Source organism: Lathyrus oleraceus, chromosome 6, assembly GCF_024323335.1.
Source record: "Lathyrus oleraceus cultivar Zhongwan6 chromosome 6, CAAS_Psat_ZW6_1.0, whole genome shotgun sequence".
Lineage (NCBI taxonomy): Eukaryota > Viridiplantae > Streptophyta > Magnoliopsida > Fabales > Fabaceae > Lathyrus > Lathyrus oleraceus.
In genome coordinates, this window is record NC_066584.1 from 123,684,611 (window position 1) to 123,710,640 (window position 26,030).

The window sequence follows — 26,030 nt, forward strand, 5'->3', positions numbered from 1 at the left end:
TGCCCCTAGAATCGGGCGCGAAAGACAAAAATTTCTTGAGCACGAGGTCACCTTCTCGAAACACCTGAGGCTTGACCTTCTTGTCAAAGGCTTTCTTCATCCTTTGCTGATATAACTGACCATGGCACATGGCCGTTAATCTCTTTTCTTCAATCAAGTGCAGTTGGTCATAACGACTCTGAACCCATTCAACCTCAGTCAACTTGGCTTCTGTCAAGACTCTCATTGATGGGATCTCAACCTCCATGGGGAGCACAGCCTCCATGCCATATACAAGGGAGAAAGGGGTTGCCCCTGTTGAAGTGCGGATAGATGCACGATAGCCATGCAAAGAAAATGGCATCATCTCATGCCAATCTCGGTACGTAACAACCATCTTATGGATAATCTTCTTGATGTTCTTATTAGCAGCTTCAACAGCCTCATTCATCTTGGGTCTATAAGAAGAAGAATTGTGATGTGCAATCTTGAGCTCGCTACACAGCTCTTTCATCATCTTGTTGTTCAAGTTAGGTCCATTATCAGTAATGATCTTGTCTGGCACACCATAATGGCATATGAGTTGATTCTTGATAAACTTCACAACCAACTGCCTGGTCACATTTGCATATGATTCCGCTTTAACCCATTTGGTGAAGTAATCAATTGCTACGAGAATAAACTTGTGACCGTTCGACGCCTTTGGCCCTATCATGCCAATCATGTCAATTCCCCACATAGAGAAAGGCCATGGTGATGAAATAACATTCAGAAGTGTCAGGGGAATATGAATCTCATCCGCATAAATTTGACACTTGTGGCATTTCTTCACATACTTGCAGCAGTTAGACTCCATTGTCAGCCAATAGTAGCCTGCTATCAACATCTTCTTTTCCATGGCATGTCCATTGGAGTGAGTACCAAATGAAACCTCATGGACGTCAATCATCAACAGGTCTGCTTCGTGTCTATCCACGCATCTGAGAAAGACCATGTCAAAATTTCTTTTATAAAGTACATCGCCATTGAGGTAGAAACTTCCAGATAATCTCCTCAAAGTCTTCTTAACTTTAACAGATGCCCCAGGCGGGTAAATCTGACTTTGGAGAAAGCATTTGATGTCATAATACCATGGCTTATCATCCTTCACTTCTTCAATTGCAAATACGTGAGCTGGTCTATCCAAGCGCGTCACATTAATATTGGGAACTTCATTCCAGAATTTCACCACAATCATCGAAGCAAGCGTAACAAGAGGATCTGCCATCCGATTCTCATCTCGGGGAATGTGATGGACGTCAACCTCAGTAAAGAACGTTGAAATCCTTCTCGCATAATCTCTATACGGGATGAGGCCAGGCTGATTCGTCTCCCATTCACCCTTAATCTGATTAACAACAAGGGCCGAATCACCATAAACATCGAGATGTTTGATCCTAAGATCAATACATTCTTCTAAACCTATAATACAGGCCTCATACTCCGCCACATTATTCGTGCATTTGAAAGTTAGCCTTGTTGTAAAAGGAAAATGTGTGCCCTGAGGAGTAATAATCACTGCCCCAATACCATTTCTATATTGATTTACAGCGCCATCAAACACCATGCCCCATCGGGAACCAAGCTCTGGCCCTTCATCGAGCGCATGCTCATCGTAATATTTCATTTTCAAATACAGAATCTCCTCATCAGGGAAGTCGTACTGAACAGACTGGTAATCTTCAATTGGTTGATGTGCCAAGTAGTCAGCCAAGATACTACCTTTAATAGCTTTCTAAGTTCGATACTCAATATCATACTCAGACAACAGCATCTGCCAACAAGCGATTCTCCCCGTTAAACAGGCTTCTCAAAGATATACTTGATTGGATCCATTTTGGATATCAACCAAGTCGTATGATTCAACATATAATGGCGTAAGCGCTTAGCAGCCCAAGCCAAAGCACAACATGTTTTCTCAAGCATTGAGTACCGAGACTCACAATCAGTGAACTTCTTACTCAAATAGTATATAGCATACTCTTTCTTCCCTGATTCATCTTGCTGACCTAGTACAAAACCCATAGAGTCTTCAAGAACGGTTAAGTACATAATCAAGGGCCTCCCTTCCACAGGCGGAGATAGAATCGGAGGCTCGGATAGATACTCTTTGATACTATCGAAAGCTTTCTGGAAATCCTCGGTGCAATCATGACGCTGATCTTTCTGGAGGAGCTTGAATATTGGCGCAGATATGGCAGTCATGTTGGATATAAATCTGGAAATATAATTCAAGCGACCAAGAAAACCTCGGACTTGCTTCTCAGTATTGGGCGCAGGCATCTCTTGTATTGCTTTGACCTTGGCAGGATCAACTTCAATACCTATTTCACTGACAATAAAGCCCAATAACTTGCCGGAACGGACTCCAAATGTACACTTGTTCGGATTTAAGTGGAGTTTGTACTTCCTCAAACGCTGAAAAAGCTTCAACAAGTGTTCTACATGTTCAACTTCCGTTCTCGACTTCGCAATCATATCATCAACATATACCTCAATCTCCTTGTGAATCATATCATGAAACAAGGTAGTCATAGCACGTTGATATGTGGCTCCGGCGTTCTTCAAACCGAAGGGCATCACTCGATAACAAAATGTTCCCCAAGGTGTGATGAATGTTATCTTCTCTATATCCTCGGGTGCCATTTTAATCTGATTATAATAGGAAAATCCGTCGATAAATTAGAAGACATTGAATTTAGCTGTATTATCTACCAACATATCAATATGTGGTAGAGGAAAATCATCTTTCAGACTAGCTTTATTCAAGTCTCTATAGTCCACACACATTCGGACTTTTCCATCTTTCTTAGGCACGGGCACAATATTGGCCACCCATTGAGGATATGTAGAAGTCACCAGAAACCCAACATAAATTTGCTTCTGAACTTCTTCTTTAATCTTCACTGCCATATTAGGATGAGTTCTTCTGAGCTTCTGCTTCACAGGCACACACTCAGGCTTCAAAGGTAGGAAATGTTGCACGATATCAGTATCTAGACCAGGCATGTCTTCATATGACCAGGCAAAGACGTCGACGTATTCTCGTAGCAACTCAATCAACCCCTTCTTCACAGACTCTTCCAGGAGTGCCCCAATCTTCACTTCGTAAACACACTCTTCAAACCCCAAGTTGATTGTTTCCAGATTCTCGAGATGTCGCTGAATGATCTTCTCCTCATGCTCAAGCAGACGGGTAATCTCGTCAGGAATCTCTTCAACATCATCTTCTTCTACCTCAAATACAGGGAACTCAAAGTTGGGAGATGGTGTTGGATCATTATGTTCAATGGGTTTGATCAACCTGCATAATGATTTTGGATATAAAAGAGATTTTAGAATTCAAACAAGGCAAATCATTATGCAGATGAAAAGATTGATTTTATTCTCTTTTTAGGGTTTTATGGTGATCACCAATTTCATGCAAAAAAGCAAAAAGTGAAAATAATTGGGAAAACAAACATTTAACATGTAATTATTGAATGAATATCATTGTATTAATGTGCCAACAATGTCATCACTTCTCCTTTTGGCATGGGAGAATGGTTTTGAAACAAAAGTGAACACACTACGTGGACTTATGGACAACTGTTGGAACATCAATAGTGACCTAATTATTGCAGACTCCTCTAGGGATGACAAAGTTTCCTGAATCGTCCTCTGCATCATCTTCCACTATAGCAACAGCCTCTTGGTCTTCGACCGTGTGGATGAAACCACCACTCTGGAACAAACCACGCTCATCGAAAGTTCTTGAAGAGTACCATATGCCAGCCTGGGATTTATTGTCTTCCAGCTTAATCATTTGTCCTAAATCAGTAGTTACGTCATGCTCAATGGCCAACTTCGTATCATTGTAGGATGCAAATGAAGAAGTTCCTTTCCTCAAAGGCTCATCAATAGATAAGGCTTGGAACGGCGTCCCAACCTCATTCTCAGCATCTATGTAAGAAAAGGAATACAAATGGCTTACCAAGAGAGCCTTCTCTCCCCCTACCACCACCAACTTCTTATTCTTGACGAACTTCAATTTTTGGTGTAAGGTGGATGTCTCGGCGCCTGCCTCGTGAATCCATGGTCTGCCAAGCAAGCAGCTATATGATGGGTGGATATCCATGACCTGAAAAGTGATCTGGAAATCACTAGGTCCAATCTTGATTGGGAGCTCAACCTCACCAATCACAGTTTTCCTGGATCCATCAAAAGCCTTGACAACCACTCCACTCTGCCTCATGGGAGCCCCTGATAAGAAATTATTACCTGAGTGGATTTTGGTAACACATTTAGCGACGATCATGTGTCTACCAGAACATTAGACAAGGCATCATCCTTGCAGTTCATGGAAATGTGTAGAGCCAAATTATGGTCTTTTCCCTCCTCGGAAAGATCAGCATCGCAAAAGCTCAAATTGTTACAAGCAATTATGTTTGCAATAATGTTATCAAATTGTTCTATAGTGACATCGTGATCCATGTATGCCACGTCCAACACCCTCTACAAAGCTTCGCGGTGTGGCTTGGAGTTTATCAACAAAGACAACACAGATATCTTTGATGGAGTTTGAAGCAGCTGATCTACAACATTATATTCACTCCTCTTGATGAGCCTCAACATCTCATCACAGTCCTCTTTCAATATGCCATTATGGACAACAGAGACAGGAGCTTTAGCAACGATGACAGGTCTATCAACAACAAGTGCCGGATTCGGAGAAGAAGAAGGAGTCCCCACAGGACGGGCAGAATTATCAGCAACATCAGTTCTTCTCATGTCAACTTGGGGTTTCGGTAGCGCCGAAAAAACAAGACCAATGCGGGTTACACCACTAACATCAAAAATACTTGTAACAGAAGTGGAGGGCAAAGGCACCTCCTTCCCATCTTCCAACGCAACCGCGTTATATCTGTAGGGAACGGCTATATCTGAAGAATAGGGGACAGGGCCCGCTGGCTTGATAACGAGAGTAGGGGAAGCCTTCTTCTTGCTGCCATCATATCTGACAACAACAGGTTTGGGTATTCTGAATACAGATGATATAACATTAACTTCATCCTCATTATGATTTTGAAGTATCTCGATGACACCTTGATCCAACATCTCTTGGATATCTTTCTTGACTTGGCGACATCCTCTATCGTTGACAGTGCATACCCGACAGCTGTCATGGTCATGCTCGTAATGACTGTATCCACATAACAGTCTGTGCATCTCGACCAATGATTGTCTGATATGGCTGACATATCGGACTTTGTACTTGCCAGGGCAACCCTGAACCATGTTAACTGCAGCCTTCCCATGCTCAGGCAATGGGTTCTTCTTAACATTAGGACCTACGTCTTCAAAAAACAATATACCACTTCTAAAAAGGTCTTGAACCTTGGTCTTCAGAGGATAACAGTTTTCCACATCATGTCCGGGAGCACCAGAATGATAAACACAGTGAAGCTCGAGCTTGTACCACCACTGAGGATTGGTCGGTACAGCAGGTGGGTCACATGGAGTAATCAACTTCCATTCAATCAATGAAGGATATAACTCAGCGTAGGTCATCGGAATTGGATCAAAAGTGACCCTCTTCCTACCATAGCTAGTGTTGGTATTGTTGTTGTTTCGAGGCTGATAGGCCTGTTGTTATGGACGATGCTGTTGTTGTTGATATTGTTGATGTCGATGTTGTTGGTGCTGATAATGTTGATTTTCCCTGGAGGCAGGTGCTATATGAGCCACCTGGTGCTGGTTACTGGCAGGGTGCACAATCTTCCTCTTCACAGAGGGTCTTCTTTGTTTAATATGGGAAGACACGTCATGTGCCTCTCCATTTTTCTTCTTGGCAAACGCCCCATAACGTTTGGCGGAAGAGCCTTCATCTCTAGTCTGGCGTCCTTCCCTGACTCCTTCCTCTAGTCGCATCCCCATGTTCACCATTTCAGTGAAGTCAGAGGGAGCACTAGTAATCATCCTCTCGTAGTAAAATGAACTCAAGGTCTTCAGAAAGATCTTGGTCATTTTCTTCTCTTCGAGCGGGGGCACAATCTGTGCAGCCAATTCACGCCACCTCTGGGCATACTCCTTGAACGTTTCCTTCTCCTTTTGGGACATAGCCCTCAGTTGGTCCCTATCAGGATCCAAATCAACGTTGTACTTGTACTGCTTGACGAAAGCTTCGCCAAGGTCATTGAAGGAGCGGATGTTCGCACTATCCAGACCCATATACCATCTTAGTGCGGCACCGGACAGGCTGTCCTGGAAATAATGGATGAGGAGTTGATCGTTGTCAGTCTGAGTTGACATATTGCGTGCGTACATCACAAGATGGCTGAGAGGGCAAGTGTTTCCCTTGTACTTTTCAAAGTCAGGTACTTTGAACTTGATGGGAATCTTGACATTTGGCACGAGGCACAGCTCAGCAGCAGATTTACCGAAGAGGTCTTTCCCTCTTAGAGTCTTCAGTTCCTTACGTAGCTCAAGGAAATGGTCATTCATAGCATCCATTTTTTCATAGACATCTGGGCCCTCAGATGGCTCAGAGTGATAAATGGTGTCATCAACTCTCGGTAACGTGTGCACAACTGGAGGTAGCACAGCACGGACCGGGCTAGATGCCGACAGAGATGCAAAGGTAGGGGTGAGACCCTCTGGCACAAAATTAGCGGACATCCCCCCAGGGAAACCCTGCTGGCATAGAAGACGGAGCGAAATGAGCACTGGCGGAAGGCACGGTAGAGGAAGCTACCTCTGAAATGAGCGTCCTCTGGGGAGGAGTTGAAGGCGTTGAAGAAGACTGGCTTTGGGAGGCTAGGAATGACTCCATTAGGGCAGTCAATCTAGCCACTTCCTCCTTAAGTTCTCTGTTTTCTTGCTCGAGGTAATCCATTAGCTTTGAAGAATTAGCCTTGGTGTTGTACCGGTGCATCAGCTTGTCTTCAAAATAAATGAAGAACACAGAGTTAGACCACTGATCAAGAAGCCTTAAAAAAACCTGCTTATGCATATGATGCATGCAATGCTTGTGCATATGATTTATTTTTAATCAGAGGAACTTTTAGAGTTCTATTTGCAAATATTTGGAAATATTAATCATTTAGACATATAATGGAATACTCAGATCAATAATATCTTGAAAAATTTTACACCAAAGAAGTACAGTCTTAGTAACCAACTATGATACAAGAGAGAAGGAAAATGATCATCCCATGGAACCCTAGAAACAATCGTCTAAAGCTCTCGAGACCGGAAGATAAGATGCACGAAGCGTCTTCACCTTTCTCTCATAGACTGCCTCCATATATGCCTTCTCCTTGGCGAGTTGATCGTACTTCCTCTTCCAAAACCGGGATGACTGAGGAAGAAGAGAAGTAACCACATCATCAGGCTCGTCGATAACTTGATGCTCCAGAAATTCTATCAAAGCATCCTTATCTCTGAGTTGCTGAAGTAACTCCTCTCGCTCACGGACCCAAGCACGCGAACGGTCTTCATCTCTCGACTCCTCTACTCCTTGGTTAGAGAGGGTTGAAGGCCCAACCATAACCATAGGTGTAGGTCTCGGATAGTCATAGGGCATGCGGTACTCAGAAGCTCTCTTCCTCACCCACGAGGTGTAGGGTTCCAAAGCAATATAATTCTTCGGACTAAGCTCTTTCCTTCCCTTCCTATGGATCTTGCGCCAAGCGTGAACCATCCTGCCCTTCAAGTTTTGGGGATCTTTACCCTCTTGAAAGAACACACCTTCTAACAGAATGTTATTAGGTTTATCCTTTAAGGGGAACCCAAGCTGACGACGTGCCAAAATAGGGTTGTAGTTAATCCCACCACATGTACCAAGAAGAGGCACATTGGAGAATTCACCACAAGAATCAATGATCTGCACACCATCATATACACGGTTATACCAAAAGATATCATCGTTAGTGAGAGACATAAGTCTCGTAGACCACCGTAGACATCCTTTGTTCTCCTTGAAGGCGAGCGTCTGTGACAAGTGCTAAATAAACCACTTGTACAACAGAGGCAAACAGCACACAATGGTACCACCACCCTTTGCATTCCTCATATGCAAAGAGAAATAAGTGTCACCCAATAGAGTCGGAACGGGATTAAGAGTAGAGAAAATCCTAATAGTGTTCACATCCACAAAATTGTCGATGTTGGGGAATAACACTAGCCCATAGATGAGAAGTACAAATGTGGCCTCAAAGGCGTCCTCACTCATGGCTTTCCCAAACCAAGTAGCTTGAGCGATGAGGAAATCAGATAGGAGACCTTGAATTCCACCTTTGATAGTCATATGAGCACCAATAACAGATTCATCTATATGCAGTAGATCGGCAATCTCTTGGGAAGAAGGAACTCTCTCCAAGCCACTGAACGGCAACTTATCTAGGATAGGTATACCCACAAGATAGGCATACTCCTCAAGTGTAGGCAAAAGCTGGAAGTCCGGGAAAGTGAAGCAACGGTACAAGGGATCATAGAACTGCACTAACACGCTCATCAGACCTTCATCCACCTAAGTAGCAAGAATAGACAGAAGCTTCCCATGGCGAGCTTTGAACTCTAAGGGATCTAATACATAAGATGTCAAACTCCTTAACTCTTTCAAGTCGGGTTGTCTGAAACTGTACTTCTTCGTATTCCTTCTTTGCTTATCCATGTCTGAAAATTTGCAAATAGACCCCTTAAGTTCCTTGAAAATTTTCTCATTGTTGATGATATGGATGCAAATGAATGCATGAATGCATGGATGCAACAATCACACTCAAGGATCAAGCAAGTCACACCACACAAAGGTCACGGGATAGATCAAGTCATCCTTAATATCAATCATCCATTTTGGTGGATTATGGTTTACACCTTATCAACACCCAAGTTCCATTGATATTGAGGATATACGAGAACGGATCAACCGCGAATCAAGGGTTTGTTGCAAGTCACGAGCATGGAGTCTCGGTTAAGAACCACCCAAAGGGAGTGTACTATGGTTAAACCTGACAATCATGTTCTAAAAGAGGTTCCCATAGTCATCATCCCATCTTTCAGATATTATCGATAAACGACTACTCGTATTCCAAAAATATTCTCAAGAGAGACTCTTATGAGTGTAGTATCGCGTAACAATCGTATCAAATCTTACACTTGAACGACCTTCGCACTACGTCCTAAAATAGGCCAAGATGGGTTAGGTAATCTAAGGTCCTTGGCTTCTATGGTTTATATTGGAAAGAGTAATGCCTAACCACGACTACTCATGTGACATTATTGATCCCAACATAACCTCCACCAAGTGAATGGGCTTGCAAGTCAACTTGCTAAGGAATAACTCCACACAAGTCAACAAGACTATGCCATTTTCCTATCATAAGTGCACTCGAGTTCGGGTATAGAACTCATCTCACAAGAGACCACCAAGCACACAAGCAATTGATATATTAAGCAATTCATACATTACAAACAATACAGTCATCCCAAATTTGCACAAAAATATGTCACAAATAAATATATACATACAATACAACAAAGGCAAAAAGTAGGCTAAACCCACTAGGAAGCAACTCGCACTTTATCCCCAGCAGAGTCGCCACTTTCCTGTAGCGGGGTACTCATTACCTTTAGATTTATTGACTAAATCAAAAGTAAATCATACAATTCGAGTCGCACCGCACTTCTATTTATCCAAAGGAAAGGTTAGAAAGCGAACAAAAACGGAGAAGTTTTATCAAATCAAAAACTAATAAAAATGTCACAGATCTGGGTAAGGGGGTTGGTTATGCAATGGGAAGGTTTTACGCACCCAAAACATCCTTAGTACTCTAAGGGAACCCTTTTTGCAAATGTTGTATGGTAGGTTGGTATTTGTGGAAATATTTGTGCAAACAAGATTGGGGAGATGAGAAAAGAATATACAAATTATTTACAATTTTGTTGTTTGAATGGATAAACCCATTGCCTACGTACCATCACAAAGGTAGGATCAAAACCTCATAGTTCGGGGTAAAAATCTCAAAATAAATTGGTGAATTGATTGGTCAAAAGCCTTAAGGTCTTTTGTTATCAAAGGGAGAAAACTCAACCTAAACCAACAATCCACCATGTGAGGAGAGCTTCAACATACTAGTGAGGGATCCACCCTATAATAAGTATGGAAGACTTATAGTCCAATCACTAAGGATGAGGTGAGGTTTACATCAACCACTATGATAACTCAAACCTATGGCTAATGCTCATGAAAAGGTTTTAACAAAAGTGGTCATTGGAACCACAAAAACAAACTTGAATAAGTTGGATTTACCAATTAGAAGTATTCACAAAAGGAAGTCAAAGTTGACTTAAGATTCAATTCAAAATAAGTATTATGAAAAGAGTTTGGAAAAATCAAAGGCATAAGTCCTAGGTTTCTAATTTTTTAAAACAATGTCAATGTTTGCACAAAAAATGAGTTTGGCTTGGGTTAGAGTGGAGAGAAGAAGAGAAGGGCTAGGTCCTAAACATGCAAAGATGAGAGATGAGAAATAAAACCCTTGGAGTTCCTTTCTTGAGATCATAAAGATGATCCAAGTTGCTCATTTCCTTTGGACTTAGAAAACAATAAGCAATTAACTCAAGCAATCAAGCAAATATTCAATCAAGCTCCTAGGATCTTCCAATTGGACTTGTCTCTCTTATCTTGGATGTTCATGACAATGGTCCTTCTAATTAGCTCAAGTTTAGGATCCCTATCACACAAGAACAAACAAACCAAAAAGTTCCACAATGCAATAGAAAGAATGGACAAGAGTGAGTTTAGAATAGGGGTCCTTTCAATTCAAATTCAAGATTAAGCATTCTAAAGTTAGTAATTAGTAGTTAGTGTTAGTGTGCCATAAGGCAATTTAGCGCTATGTTAAGCAATCGTAAGTGGACTAATGTAGTAGTCACACCTATCTGAGGTCGGTCAATAAAATTATAGGCAAATAAACACAAGTTAGAGATCATGACTAGTAAGCCAAGCTCCTACAACTTGCCATGCCAAAAGAAAAGAAGAATGACCTTGTATGGATTTTAGGTTTTTTGCTTGACCAAGAAGCAACCTATCTTGGACACAAAGCAATTCACTTGATCTTTGATCAAGATGAATTTGATTTGGATCAAAGAAGGTTAAGTTTCTCATATGTCAAGGCTAACCACAAATCATTAACTCATTGGTCAAAAGAAAAAGAAAAAGATGAAGATGGAAATGGAATGTACAAAATTGAAATTCAAATGACATAAACAAAACACATTGATCAAACATGAATAGAATCATCATCAATCAATGGTAAATAGAAGTGAAATGAAGATTAGAAGTCAAGAAATGTCAAACATATTTTTGGTATTTTTTTGGAATTAAAATAATGCATAAAATAAAATGAACAAATAAAGGTCAAACTTCAAATTCAATTCAAATTAACTTGGATAAGACCAATTGGATCATCATAAGTCTAACATGGTCAAACAATGTTTGACAAATTTTCTCAACATTTTTTGAAAACAGAAACTACTTTTAAATAATTAAAAATGGAGAAAAATAACATAATTGGACTAAAATCTCAAATAAATCTCAAATCAATTAATAATTTGATGAGAATATTTTTCATAGATTCATCATCATCCAAAGATGTTAAGAAAATATTTTTTGGAATTTTTGAATATCAAATGGTATTTTAAATAAATTAAAAACAATCAGAAATGAAATAATTCACAAAAAATATTAAATGGAATCACAAAAATAATTCAAAATCATTTTATGAAACTAGAATTTAAGAGAAATTTTTTGCAATTGGTCCCATATTTTTGTGATTCCAAATAAAGAAGTTATGAATTTTTGAAAATAATTGGAATAAAAGAAAATAAAACAGAAATTAGTAAAATAGAAAAAACCACAAGCGTCTGATCAGAGCTCATTAATTGACGTGGTTGATCAGAAGGTTAGGAAACGCGCGCGTACCAAATGCTAGAGTTAAGCGCGAAACATGAATGATTTAAAAAAGTCATAACAACACAAGGCTAGGATTAGATCTGGAAACCATCATCCAATGGCCAAGGTTCAGACGCGTGGGGACGGTGGTGTAAACCACCGTCTTCTCCGGTGAGAAGGCTCAGTCTGGCCACCAGTTGTAGGTTTTACAACCTCAATTATAACATGCGATCTATACACCAAATGAAAGCTGGGGTGATGTACATCACCCCTGTGGCCTTAGTTTTTGCTCAAGATTCTTATGGAGGAAGAAATCTGAGGTTGAAAAACTAGGTGTTCTATCTGAAGTTCACCAATTCACAAAATTAAAGCCGCCACTGGCTTGCCTCTCACATGAGGACTTCAGAAATGCAAACCAACACAAGCAATGCACAAAATTCAGGGAGATTCGAAGCAAAACAGTTATGGTATAAACCTTTGAAGTGTAGCTTCTGTGAGCTTGATCCAATCCAATCCTTGATTGCAGCTTGATCTTGAAGTGACAATGAAGCAAGGCTAAGGAATTAGAAGCTGAAGATCAACCAGGGAAGTTGAAATTCAAGCTTGAAAAGAGAAGTGAAATTTCAGAATTCCTTTGGTGAGAGGGTGGGAAATGATTTCTGCAGAGATTCAGGCACCTTCAGGTTGAGATTCAAGTGAGGCAATGCATTGTATTTATAGATGGAGCTGATGCAAGGAGGTGGAAAACTCGTGTGTGCATGAAGTTGGGTCCTCCATGAATGGGCCTGTACAGGCGCATGTGAGGCCCAAAATCAATTGGTTTTGCATGCTAAACTCAAATGAATCAAGTTTGGACGTGCAAATGGCAAGGCAATGGATTGTGCATGAAGATTTAACATGAAATGCATAATTGATCATAATTGTTCTCCTCTTCAAAAATACCATTTGGAAAATCCAAACATAAGCATGTGGGTAATGGTTGGAAAAGTATTGACATAAGGAACAAAATCTATGTTGAACAAAAATCTATTTGGAGTGTGGAAAATGTTGAAAACTAGCCATGAAGTTTAATGTACAAAACATGTATTTGAGAAATTTGCCAAAATGGACCAACTTCAAGCCCTTCTGTTTCAATGATGCAAGCCTCAAATGACAAAACCTCCAACATAAAAGTTGTATATAGTTTCTACACAATCAATTTTGACTTAAATTTTGCATCATTTTGATTTTTAATGAGAAAGTTATGGGCACGTGAAGTTGGACTTTTTCACATTTCAATGGATTTGGTCCAAAGTGACCTATAATATTTTGTATTATCACATGTGTTTCTTTTAGGATTATGAAATTTTGTCCAACATAACATTTGAATTAGACATCTTAAAATTTCCAATGAACTTTGTCTCATCTCAAAGTCATAAAAAATGAAGCAGTTAGGTCCTTGGGAAGTTGACCCAAAATTAGGGTTTCAGTCAAAATGACCTATAATGTTTTGAAATGAATGATGAACTTCCAAGTTTCAAATGAATTTGTCATGAACATTAAAGTTGCTCATATGGTTCTTAAGAACATGTTTTCTCTTAGGGTCATCTTCATTTGACAAACACATCAAAAGTTAGGTCTCAATGGATTTCAAAATAGTCAAATGAATTAAGTGATCAACTTCTCAAAGCCAAACTTCAAATCTTGATGAATGAATGATTGAGGATACTCACATAGGCTCATATATGCATAAAATTATGAATTAAAGAACTTACCTTGATTGAATTTGATCATAGCTTGAGGTTGCTTCATGGGCAAGGCACAATCAATGCACAGGTGAATTAGGATTTCCTTGGGAAATAATCCTCAATCCCTTTGGTTTATCTTGATAAAATTGAAAAATTGAGATACTTGGGAGGAATATATGATGATTGAAAGCTTGGTGAACCATTGTCATGCTTGCTTTCATCTTCATCTGGCCATTTTAATGGGCATAGGGGCCTCCTAGGAGCCTTGGATCACATGACTGCTTAAACTTCAAAACAAAAGAAGTTAGTGACATATTTTTGTGATTTTGGTTAGTAAATAAAATAAGAAAAACAATAATATACAATTCAAGCATGCTTGGTGGTCTCAAACCAACTCACACGAGTCCCAACCCTAGGGTTAAGGAGCCAAGATGCTATGATCCTTAAGGCAAATGCAATGAGCAATGATATGATGCCATGAGGGATCTTAGGGTCAAAATTAGGGTCTTACATAACTTATTAAAAAAATCAGGGATTATGGCAAGTATTTGCATTCTGCTGATCTTCAAATTTTGGAGAAACTTTGTTAAGCACAAGGGTTGACGTCGATTCATCATCCCAACAACGGTCAAGAGCACAGTGGATATCAAGCATTGGTAGAAGGACTAAGGATCATTTGTATTCAATGTAACCATTTTCCATGTAAATTACCATTTTTAACTTTGTAAAAATCTATGGAGTCTTTTCATTTATAGACTACTATCCCATTAAATAAAGTTGAGTTTTTGTCCAATTGTTTCTACTCTTATTTACTTCAGCCAATAGTTTAAATTTTATTATGATCATTTTGGAAATTTAAATTTTTTAATCAAAATCTTTTTTCTTAAAACATATAAAAGCAAGAATATTTCAAAGCAATTAAAAGGAAGTATCAACAACACTTCAAAGAGCAACAAGTCCTTAAGTGCGAAACATCAGAGGTTCCCCAAGAAGTTAACCCTTCGGGTATCCGTAGTTGTTTGTGTTGATCTGGTTCCCTTGCGGAGTGTTTGTTCCCTTGCAAGGTTCCGATTTCTTTTCCCCAGCTAAGTTGGTTGATTCAATATCTTGCGGCGTGTTAATTCCTCAGCAGTGTTATTGTGTTCCCCAGCGGAGTTCACGTTTCTTCAGCAAGGTTGATCTTTAGTATAGTAAGATGTTTTCCCCAGTAGATCGCATTGGTTTCGCCACCAGTCGCCATCCGACTCGCTCCCGGTCAGAGTTTCCTCCTGGTTTCTGAGCAGATGTTTTATGTTTATCTTCTGTATGGTTGTCTCCCATTTAATATGGTGTTGACCTAAAATTCCCTACAGACTCGATAACTTCGCCTCTCCTCAGCAGATCTCCTCCCTCGGCTAGATTTGAGCCTTTGGTTTGTTGATTTCTATGTTCTCCAGCAGTTGTCTCCCTCTTTTTATGGATTGACCGAGGATTGTACTGATGATTCAAATTCTTTGCGACACCTTTGTATCCTTCATGATCGTTTTGTCAGCATAATCATCATATACATATATATACATATACATTCATATAATTTCATAATTTGCATATTGGCACCATCATATTTGATTGATTTGTTGATTTGAGATTCTCATTCTCTGTATGGAGGTACTTTACCCCCATACAAATTTGGTGTTTGTCCTCCCTCAATTGTAGAGTGTCAGCCCCTTAGGCAGAAAGACTTTAACCGTTCTCCTGTTCCCCACTGAGTCGTTTCCTCGTGGATGATTATTACTTCAGTTTCCTCCCTAGTTGTTTATCTGGATGGAATCACTCCCCTTGAGTTATGTCCTCATTGGGTTGAGTCTTAATTGACTATTTCTTTCTATCTCTTACCTAGATAGATGCTTTGAGTCTCCTAAGAGTTTATTACCCAGTAACTGGTAATATTCTTCTTAGTTTGCAGTTTGTTACTTCTTTCCCAATACCCGACAAAAGTATCCCAGTTTTCCCCGCAGTGGGGTCCCCGGTGGATTCATTTTTTCTGATTCCCCAGGAAGTATATCCTTGATATGTTCATCCTAACCAATGACGAATATATTTATCTCCCCTTCCTGAGTTTATCCTTGATATGTTCATCTTAACCAATGACGGATATTCTCATTTCTGGTATTCTACCCAGTAAAAAGGTAATTGTAATCCCTGATCTTGTTCCCCAAAGAGTTAATCCTTGATATGTTCATCCTAACTGATGACAGGTTTCCTTCTCTTTGCGGTCTTCTACCCAGTAACCGGTAGTTGTAAATCCTGCTTTTGTCCCCTTCGCAGAGTTAATCCTTGATATGTTCACCCTAACCGGTGCCGGATTTTCTCTTTGTTGGTATTCTATCCAGTAACTGATAGATGTAAATCCTATTTTCTCCCCTCGCAAAGTCTATCTTTGATATGTTCATCTTAACCGATGACGGATTCTCTCTTTGATGGTCTTCTATCCAGCATTCGATAGATGTAATTCCTACTTTTTGTTCAGTTGGTTTATCCTTTATATGTTCATCCTAACCGATGACGGGTATCCTCCTTGACATTCCCAGGCAAGTCTATCCTTGATATGTTCATCTTAACCGATGAAGGATCTTCTTCCCTGTTGAGTATATCCTTGATATGTTCATCTTAACCGATGACGAATATTCTCACCTTTGGTCTTCTGCCCAGTAACCGGTAGTTGTAAATCCTATTTTCTGCAGTTTTCCCTAGCAAGGTTATTCTTACCCAGTAACCGGTAATGAATACTCCTTCCTGGAATTCTCAGTGAGTCATCCTTGATATGTTCATCCTAACTGATGACAGATGTTCTCCCTGTCAGATCTTTATTATCTCCTTTACCCAGTAACAGGTAGTAGATGATAGATTTTTGTTCCTCGTGCATTGAAGTTTATTTCTTCCCCAGTTGAGTTGAGTGTGTTTTTCCTTAGTGAAATTGCTTTCCCTGCATGATTCAAGTATTTTAGTTTTATCTTGACTTACTCGTATCCTCTGCAGATGTTTTTGTTCCCCGACTGAGTCTTTTCCATGTTTGTATGGAATTCCTCTAGTCCCCCAACAATTTTAAGTCGTAGTCTGGCCTACGCATAACTCTTTTTCCCCCATAGTCTTTGTCTCTCTAGTGAGTCTTTCTTACGGAATACATTATACTCCTGCGGACTTTCAGTCTCTCTGATTTCTTTTCCTTTGTGGCAATGTTTTCCCACAGAGCATTAACTTTTTCATCCATATCATATGCATCATGAGGTCTCTTAGGGACCAAAATTTGTTTCTATATGTTATTATTTAAGCCCATTCTACTGAGTCGACATGAAGATTTTAACCTTCGCCTCCTCAGTTAAAATGTCCTTAAATAGGGGCAGCTGTAAGATCCCAATTTGACCCTAAGATCCCTCATGCAATTTCATCATAAGCATTAGCATTAGGATCATACCTTGGCATCCTCCTTACCCATCTTTCATTGGGCTGGTTTTGGGAGAGATCACCAAGCACTATGTGATTATATCATACTTGTATTTTATCATTTTACTAACCAAAAAACCAAAAATATATCTTTGTATTTGCCTAACTCTTTTGTAGGTAAGGCATGATCTAATTAATCTATCAAGTTCATATCTAGGGTTTGAGACCCTCGTGACAAAGAGCACAACCATGAATTTATCCAAGAATGGATATGAGCATCATATATGAGTTCCATTAATTCCTACATGCTATAGTGATCAAGTTTTCTTCAGGAGTTTGAAGGTTATTTGCCTTGAAAACCCTAGTTTGACTGGGTATCTTGAGCAACTTCTCCAATAAGCTATCTCACCAATTGATCAAATTTCTCAAGGGGCACTTCAAAATTCATCATCTTACGCATATATGATCTACCATGAGGCAAGAAAGTCAATAGAATTGAAGGTTAGCAACTTGGTTGATGGTGGTTGACCAGATGAATTCATTTGATCAAAATTGGGTCTCCCTAGACCCTATCTCCTACAATTTTCACCATATGAAAATGATTCCAAGAGAAACTTTACTCTAAATGACATTCTAAACAACTTTCATGTTGAGACCTAGAGCTAGTTTGGCTTGAAAAATCATTTTCTATGTTGAAACATTATAGGTCATTTTGTCTAAACCCTAATTTGAAAGTCAACTTCCCAAGGCCATAACTTGCTCAATTTTTATGAGATGAAAGATTTCCAAGTTTCAAAATCAAATTCAAGATGTCTACTTAAACTTTGATGTTTGGAGTGAGAGCTAATTCAACTTTTATGAGCACGTGATATGAGGTTACATTATAGGTCATTTTTGACCAATACCATTGAACGAGTGATTTTTTCAAACTTAAAAAATGCATAACTCTATCATTCTAAATCCAAATGACATTAAATTTGTTACCATTTTGAAGGTCTTTGAAATAGCTACAACTTTGATGAATACACTTCTCTCATTTGAAGCTCACATAAAAAGTTAAGCAAGGTGGAATATTGAGATATATGGCTTGACACTTAGAAAATTTTTCAACATGTTGAAATTTCCAAACTTACACCTCAAAATTCTCCATGTTCCAAGCTCCAAATGAAAACATTTTGAACATCAAACTTGTTCCCCTTGATCCAAGCTTTCCAAAGAACCCAAGTTCACGCATTTTGGATGAGGTTTGCTAGGTCTACGCATGGCTTTAACAGGGTTGCATCATTGGAAAGAATCAAACTTTAAAACTTCAGTTCACTTTGCCTTGCCAATCAAACTTTCACTCAGACTTCATTTAGAATCATTTTGGACCTTTTTGCATTGCATCATGGGTCTGCACATGCCCATGCGCTCGTGCCATCAACATTGCTAATTTTGGACATATTTTGAAGTGTGCAAATATCATTCATTCATGCTATAAATACATGACCTCTGTGCTTATTTGAATCAGACCTTGCGCGCCAGGTTTTCCCCCCATTAAAACCCTCACATTCTAAAGGAAAACCTGATAAATTTTAATTTGAAATTTGAGTTTAAATCTCAACTGTTGGAGATTCAAAATCTCCAGGATCCAAAGCCCTGCAACCTCATCAATCACTTCCGTCTAGCTTCTCAATAGTGATCAGGTCGTGTTTGGATCAAGCAACATCAAGAACTGCATAACATTGAAGGTAATTTTCAGAAAACATCATCTCTTCGATTCTCTCTCAATTCTACTCAATTCTCTTGGATCTTTAGTTGTCTGAAGTCCTACCAATGTAGGAAAGATGATTGAGTTGCTTAGAGGTCAAATCGAAGCAACTTAGTTGACACACCTCAAAATTCAACTCCTCATATCTTTCTATATATGTGAAGTTAATTAAAATTGAGTCCAGATTCGTACTCTACGCCATTTTTCTTTCAGATCATGTCCTCCTTTTTCATTTATGTGATGGTGATCACTGAACCAGTCCGGTGAGCCTCGCTTGAGAAGGTGACCGGAGGTCCAGCGACGGTGGTGTGTTGGACAGGTTATGAGCCACATGATCATTTCAAAATGTTTTAATCTCACGCGTTCATTATGAATACCAGGCGTGTGAATGAGTTGACTAGCGTGCATCATGGAACCGCGTTCTAGGCCACTTGATCTTCCACCTCAATTAATGAGGGAGATCAAGTGGCTCACGTTTTTTGCCATTTTCTAATTTTCATTTTAATCCTTTTATTTTCATTAATTCATATTAATTTTAATATTGATCCAAAAAATATGAGAGTTTCACCAAAAAATTTTAAATAATTTCCTCTTTCATATTCTGAATTAAAATTATTTTTTGGGTCATTATTAATATTTTTCATGATTTAATTGATTTTTTGATTATTTTTAATTGTTTAAAAATACTTTTAAGTCTTTAAAAGTTCTGAAATTTTTTCTCCAAGGTCCTTTGACCTTGTTTGACCTATGATAAATCTCATGGCTATTTCTTTGGTGTTTCGATGAGGTTTTAGGAATTTGACAAACCATATTTAATTTAAATGCATTATTTTAGTCTTCTTAATTTGAATAAATGCCAATTAATTTTGTTGACCAATTGTGATGATTTGTTTGAGTTTGACTTGTGTTGTTGGGCCTTGGTCAAGGTTGATTTGACTTTTTCAAGTTAATATCATTGAATTTAGGGGATTGATGGAATGTACATTCCATATCTCAAAATGAATGGATGATATTAATTTGGTAAAAGTCCTCCTTTGACCAATTTGAGTTTTGATCCATTCCCCTCCCTCTTCATCTCATTCCCCTTCTTTATGCATTCATATCATTTAGTCTATGATATCTCAAAGTCCTAAAGCTAGTTGATTGAAAAATTAACATGAGTATGGATAAGATTAGGCCACCTCTTTTGCATATTCTTTTTGTGTGTGGTATGTTTCATGAGCATAGTGCATTATACTATATCTCAAACATGCATTAACACCAAAATTCTATTGTCCGGCCTCAAATAGTTGTGACTTCTACATAAGTCCAATTACGATTGCTTAACATAGCACTAAATTTGTGACACAAAAGGCATAGCATTCTAGTTAGTGAGATTGTAAGTCTCCCCTATTTCATGGTATTGTGTGGAAACTTGGCCTTTTTTTCCTTTGGCAGATGTCTTGGCTCAAGGATCTATGCTTGTGATAAGTGGGTTGAGTGTTCTCCAAAGAATGACTTAAAAAATGAAAAGTAAAAGCAAAACAATACTAACTTCTAACTCATTAACAACTAACTTTTAATTTCAAGTCATTTACTTTAATGTCATTTAATTTTAGTCTTTATTCATTTGCCATTATTCATACCATTCTAATTGTTTATGTTAATGCAATTTTCACTTTGTCCATTTGGACCATATTGTGTGATATATCTTGTTTGTGTATACTTTGCTTGTTTATGTGGTCTTTGACCATTAATGTACATAATAAGAACAAAAACCCTAAAAGACTTTTGTGTGGACTGTTGACTTGATCTTTGACCAATTGGACTTAGAATTTAGGCAACCTCCCTATGCTAAAGGACTTGGCCAATGCCAACTTTCTATGAAACCAAGTGCTTGCAATTTGAAACTTCATCTGATACATCATTCAAGATCCCTATGAGTTCATCTGCAACATGATCATTGTGAAGCTGTTATTTTGAACCTGTTACTTATGGAATTCATCTATTACATGGGCTAATTTGAAGAAGATCATGGAGTGGCTAAAGCTTGAATGTGGCTATCTTTATTTGATGCCTTTGCTCTTCAAGATAATATAATTGTGCATTTGTGTGTTGCTTGATTCTAAATGTCCAGGGGAATTTTGGGTTTCTATTGACATTCTTGTCTATTGGATTGCAACCCATTCGTCAGATCTTTTCAAAAAGATAGAAACTTTGGCCTTATGCCATTACATTTTCAAACTTCTTTTCTTAAATCAAACCTGTAAATAAACTTAATTATACTTAACTTAAACATTCAAAAAGCCAAAAAGAACTAACTCATTCAAACCATTTTTAGGCCTTTGTGCCTTTCAAACTTAATTTTTGTTAAAAACAGTGCATCCACTCTGAAATTTGTATCACGAACTACGAGTTTTGATCCCTCATTTTTATGTTGGTACGTAGGCACAAGTCTGAAGGTCTTGTTAAACACAAAAATATAATTAATTGAATTCTTTTCTCGTCCCCCCATTCTATTTGTTTGTAAACATCATTTTTGTATCAAATACACATGCACACAAAAAGGGCTCCTTGGGAGTACCTATGACACTTTGGGTGATAACACCTTCCCTCTGTGTAACCAACCCCCTTACCTGTAATCTATGACATTTTATTAGTTTTGATTTGAAAACTTCTTACTTTTGGGTTTTGTTTGTACTTTTTCCCTTTTCCCTTGGAAACAATAAAAGCGCGGTGGCGACTCTTGTTATTTGATCTCTAGCTTATCCATAGCTTGATGATCATGAATTTACCGCTACAGTATGGAAGGTTCAATCAACCCTAAATCAAACAATATCATGACCAAAGTAGATTTCATTAGCAACTAGATTCAAGACACCATAAGTCCTTAAAAAATTATTCAAATTACTCCAAACAAAACACTAATAAATTCTAGAGACAAAAATAATTGGGGTCCATGTTGGAAATGTTTTTAGAATAATAAAAATAAGTGGTGTAAAAAATAAATAAAATGGAAATAAAAATGGGAAAATAAATAAATAAAATAAGTGGAATGAAAAATAAAATAAGGGGTTTGCACACGGTAAGAGTTAAACCCCTAACCATGGGGTCATGAGGGGATCAATCCCCTCTCCCACTAGGCCAAGCGCTCGGTGGTGCTAGTAATTACACCAAAGTGAATAAATAATAAAAAACAAAGTAAAATAAAAATGTGTGCACCAAAGGGTTAATCAGAACATGACACGGGTTATGTTTGAATTCAATTTTTTTGCGTGAAGCAATGACTCATCATCGTCTTCAACCTTGCAACTCAGAAATCCAAACTTGGAAATACACATTTTTATCCAGATTTTTGTGTGGATTCATTTTCATAATCATAGATAAACTAACCTCCACACTAATAAGCCATTGATTAGCTCTGAGTGTGGAGTATGTTTCCACAACCTAAAAGAACACAAATGACCTAGTTCAAAAATTAAATGCTGGAAATATCAAAGCTGAAAGCTTAGGGTAAATGATCAGAAGAACATTTTGAGGTGAATGGAAACTTGTTTGGATGATGGGGGTGAAGGAAACTACCTGATCAGAATCAACTCAGTGAGGTATTCCGATGACTTGGGATGTTTTGCCTTGCAAGTTGACTTCCATTTGCACCACAATACCCTATGCAACATGTTTGGGGACCATTAGGATCAGATTGAATTGATTTGGAGACTTGGAGAATGGTTTTGCAAATTCTGAGTTGGTCATGTTTGGCTTGTGCATCAAGGTGATCGCCAATGTTTGAACTAAGGCCAAACGAAATTGGATCGTGCATTTTGTCTCAAACTTGTGTCGTTTTCTCCTTGCCATGTCCTTGATTGAACGCAAAAAGAACCAGGTCAAAAGGGTTTGTGGTTTGTTAAGCTAACGGAAATATACCCGAAAGAAAGGGAAAACATCGATAAAACCTGGGGGAAAGAGATAATTGGGTAAGGAAGTCAGTTATGCAAGGGGAATGTATTAACACCCCTAATATTTGTTGTACTCAACAGGAATCGTTTTGATTGTTCTTGCTCGAATGGGTGTTATATCTAAAGGTTACTCGCGAAAGGATAAGGGAAAAGGAAAGGAATAGATAAAGTGCTTGGTGAGGATTAGGGTCATCATGCCTACGTATCCTTATAGTGCAATAAGGAATTCAGACCTCCGTAGTTCATGGAACTAATGGTAAGAGGTGAAAAGAGATTGTGATAACAATATGGTCTAAACCAAAGAATTATATGATTTAAATTCCGAAAAGGAATGAAATCTAAACCCAAGAGTAAAACTGAAATGAACCAACAAGTGAGGGGCCTAAGGCATGGTATCACCATATTGTTCTGGCCGAAAACAAAGGAATTAAGTGTTTGGTTTCACAAGACAAACAACTATTGGTTCACAAGCAGACACAAGATGAAGCTCAAAGAGATAGGGTATATCACATGGAGTGAATGAAGGTAGAGTTATGAATGCATCATGGAGATGGATGGAGAGAAATAAATAAATATGCCCGCGGAGGATTCAAACCCTCGTGCCTACGTATTCTCATCGTGCAATGAGAAAATTAGAGCATTCATAGTTCAACCTACTATGGCTAAAACAAAGGAAGATAAATTGATTTCCAAGGTACACAATCCTTCGAGGCAGAAAAAAGAGTGCCAAGATCAACAACCTATTAGGCAAGGTATCAATACTAGACTTTATCACTTTGAAGGTAACAAACTGAACTGCCAAGGTCCACAATCCAAAAGCCAAAGAGAACAGATGATAGAGTCCATAAATCTAAAGGCAAAGGAAGCACTGCCAAGGTCCATCACCCAATATCCAAGGGGATTCCCAAAAGTTTATAAATCTACAAGACTAAACAAAGGGATTGTCAGGTCTATAACCAAATGCCAAAGTATACAACTCCGTAGGCACAAAAAGAGTTTTCCAAGGTCCACCACCTCACGGGGCAAAGAAATATTGTGAAGGTCTATAACCTTATATGAAAGGAAGGGTTGCCAAGGTCTACCACCTTATAGGAAAGAATGAATGAATTGCATGGGTCCATAACCCTACAAGGCAAATGGAATGCCAAGGTCTATCACCTTATAGGTAGGAAAAGATTTGAATGAAAGATGGTGTACAACCACAAGGTGCCAATAGCAAAACATGCTCCATTATTGAAGTGTTGAATGATTGATGCTTGCTTGAAGAAGACTTGTCAGTTGTATGATTCAAATCTCAGTAAAGTCTATGAACAAAGGCGAATACCTTGAGCAATTGGGTCATTCATCCCGTACCCAAGGATATTCTAGACAAGGATAGGAATTATGCACTCTTATCATTCTTTGTTTCTTAAGACTGATAGCGTGCAACTTGAGTCAGAATTGACAAGTTGCTGATAGGAGATTCTGTGTATTTATCTTATTATAGAGGAAGACTTATCACTCACGTAATTCGAATTGTGCTAAAAGTTTATGAATAGACATGAGTACGATAAGTAACTGAGTCATTCGTCTCGTACCCAAAGATATTCAGAATGAGGATAAGAATTCTCCATTCTCATTCCTTCTCTATTTCTTAAGGTCCTTGCCACACAATCTGAATTATGATCGACAAGTGTTGATACCATTGTTGTGCTTGAGAAGTAGTCTACTTGGCTAGCTAATGCTTGACTGATGTTGACTTGAAGTCTTAATCTTGCATTTGAACCTTGAGGTGTTAAGCTCATGAGATTCAACATATCCAAAATAGCTTGAGCATAATGAACTTGCTCTATCAAGTGATCAAGGGTATTTTGATCACTCGAATAGGCTTAGGGAATATACAGCACAATCCAAAGGATTTGGTTGACCAAAACGACCTTTGGTCAACACTGATCAGTGGGATTGAAATGATTACTTGAACTATGTACAATAATAAACATATTGAAGTAATCAACTAAGTAAAATCAGACAATTCTAATTAGAGTCCTAGGCTAAGGGAACATGTATAAAAATCAGAATTTCTAAGCCCTAAGGGCAAAATGGTCAATATGTACAAATTAATTTAACCTTGAATTAAACCTACAGAATTCAAATTAATTCAAATTTTCCTAAACTAAATTCTAAATCGCATAAGCTGAATCAATTCCCAAATCACCAACGCACTCTTCATCTTCAGTATCATCCTCGCGCCTCGCTGCATCAACAACTTCGGATGTAAACATGTTTCATCCACAAATCAACAATGTTCAACATCGCGTTCATCAATTCCGAAGTGTTCATGGCTTCGTGTTCATAAACTCCAACTCGTCGCTCCTGATTCGCGTCTTGGATGCAGTATCGCGTTCGTATCGCATTGCATTTTGATGCCGCGTTTTCAGAGCTCTGTGTCGCGTTTTAGAATCAACCTCAATTTGGTTCGATCATTCAAACTTTACAAGCTCAATCAGTTATTAAAAAAATGAAATTGGAACCGAATGTGGACAGAAGCAAAAACGAAGACTCACCATTTTTCTACGCGGCGGCGACAACAGGTATAAACTTCTTTTCTTTGATTCTAAGCCGCTCTTCTCCTTTTGCGACTGCTTCTGTGATTGTTGCTTCTTTGATGCGCGATTGAATTTGATGCTTGCGTGATGTGTGTTGGTGAACGAATGCAGATTCTTTTGAAAATTCTGTTTCAATCCACTCCTATTGATGAATGATGATTCTGTTTGATGATTGAATCTTTGATTTGTGAGTGAACGAAACTGTTTTGTGAATATAATGAAAACTGGCTTGTGAATCTCCTATGTGAATGAATGTAGAATTTCATTTATAGGGCTTTGAATTCAGTTACAAATGCTCAAGAAATTAATGCTAAACTCACATGAAATGTAATGGTTAGTTACAAATCACAATGTTAGTTTAGAAATGTAATGGTTAGTTACAAATCACAATGTTAGTTTAGAAATGTAATGGTTAGTTACAAATCACAATGTTAGTTTAGAAATGTAATAGTTAGTTACAAATCACAATGTTAGTTTAGAAATGTAATGGTTAGTTACAAATCACAATGTTAGTTTAGAAATGAAACTTAGTTAGTTAGAATGGATTTTAGTGTTAGAAGTGAAAATTCATATTGGAATGCAATTACTAGGATATGAGAAGAAATCTGTTAGTTGTCCCCTAGTTCAATTAGTTATTTGGGATTTTACACTCTATTAGTC

At 38.4% G+C, this 26,030-nt stretch overlaps 1 long non-coding RNA gene across 1 annotated transcript; it reads right to left on the reverse strand.

The window, feature by feature from the left end:
- Window positions 1–24,763: 24,763 nt before the first annotated feature.
- LOC127092772 (uncharacterized) lies at window positions 24,764–25,744 on the reverse strand. Its single transcript, XR_007792280.1, has 2 exons — window positions 25,329–25,744; window positions 24,764–25,253 (listed from the first exon to the last, which is right to left on the reverse strand). It is a non-coding gene; the product is annotated as an uncharacterized LOC127092772 (long non-coding RNA).
- Between the last annotated feature and the right edge of the window lie 286 nt (window positions 25,745–26,030).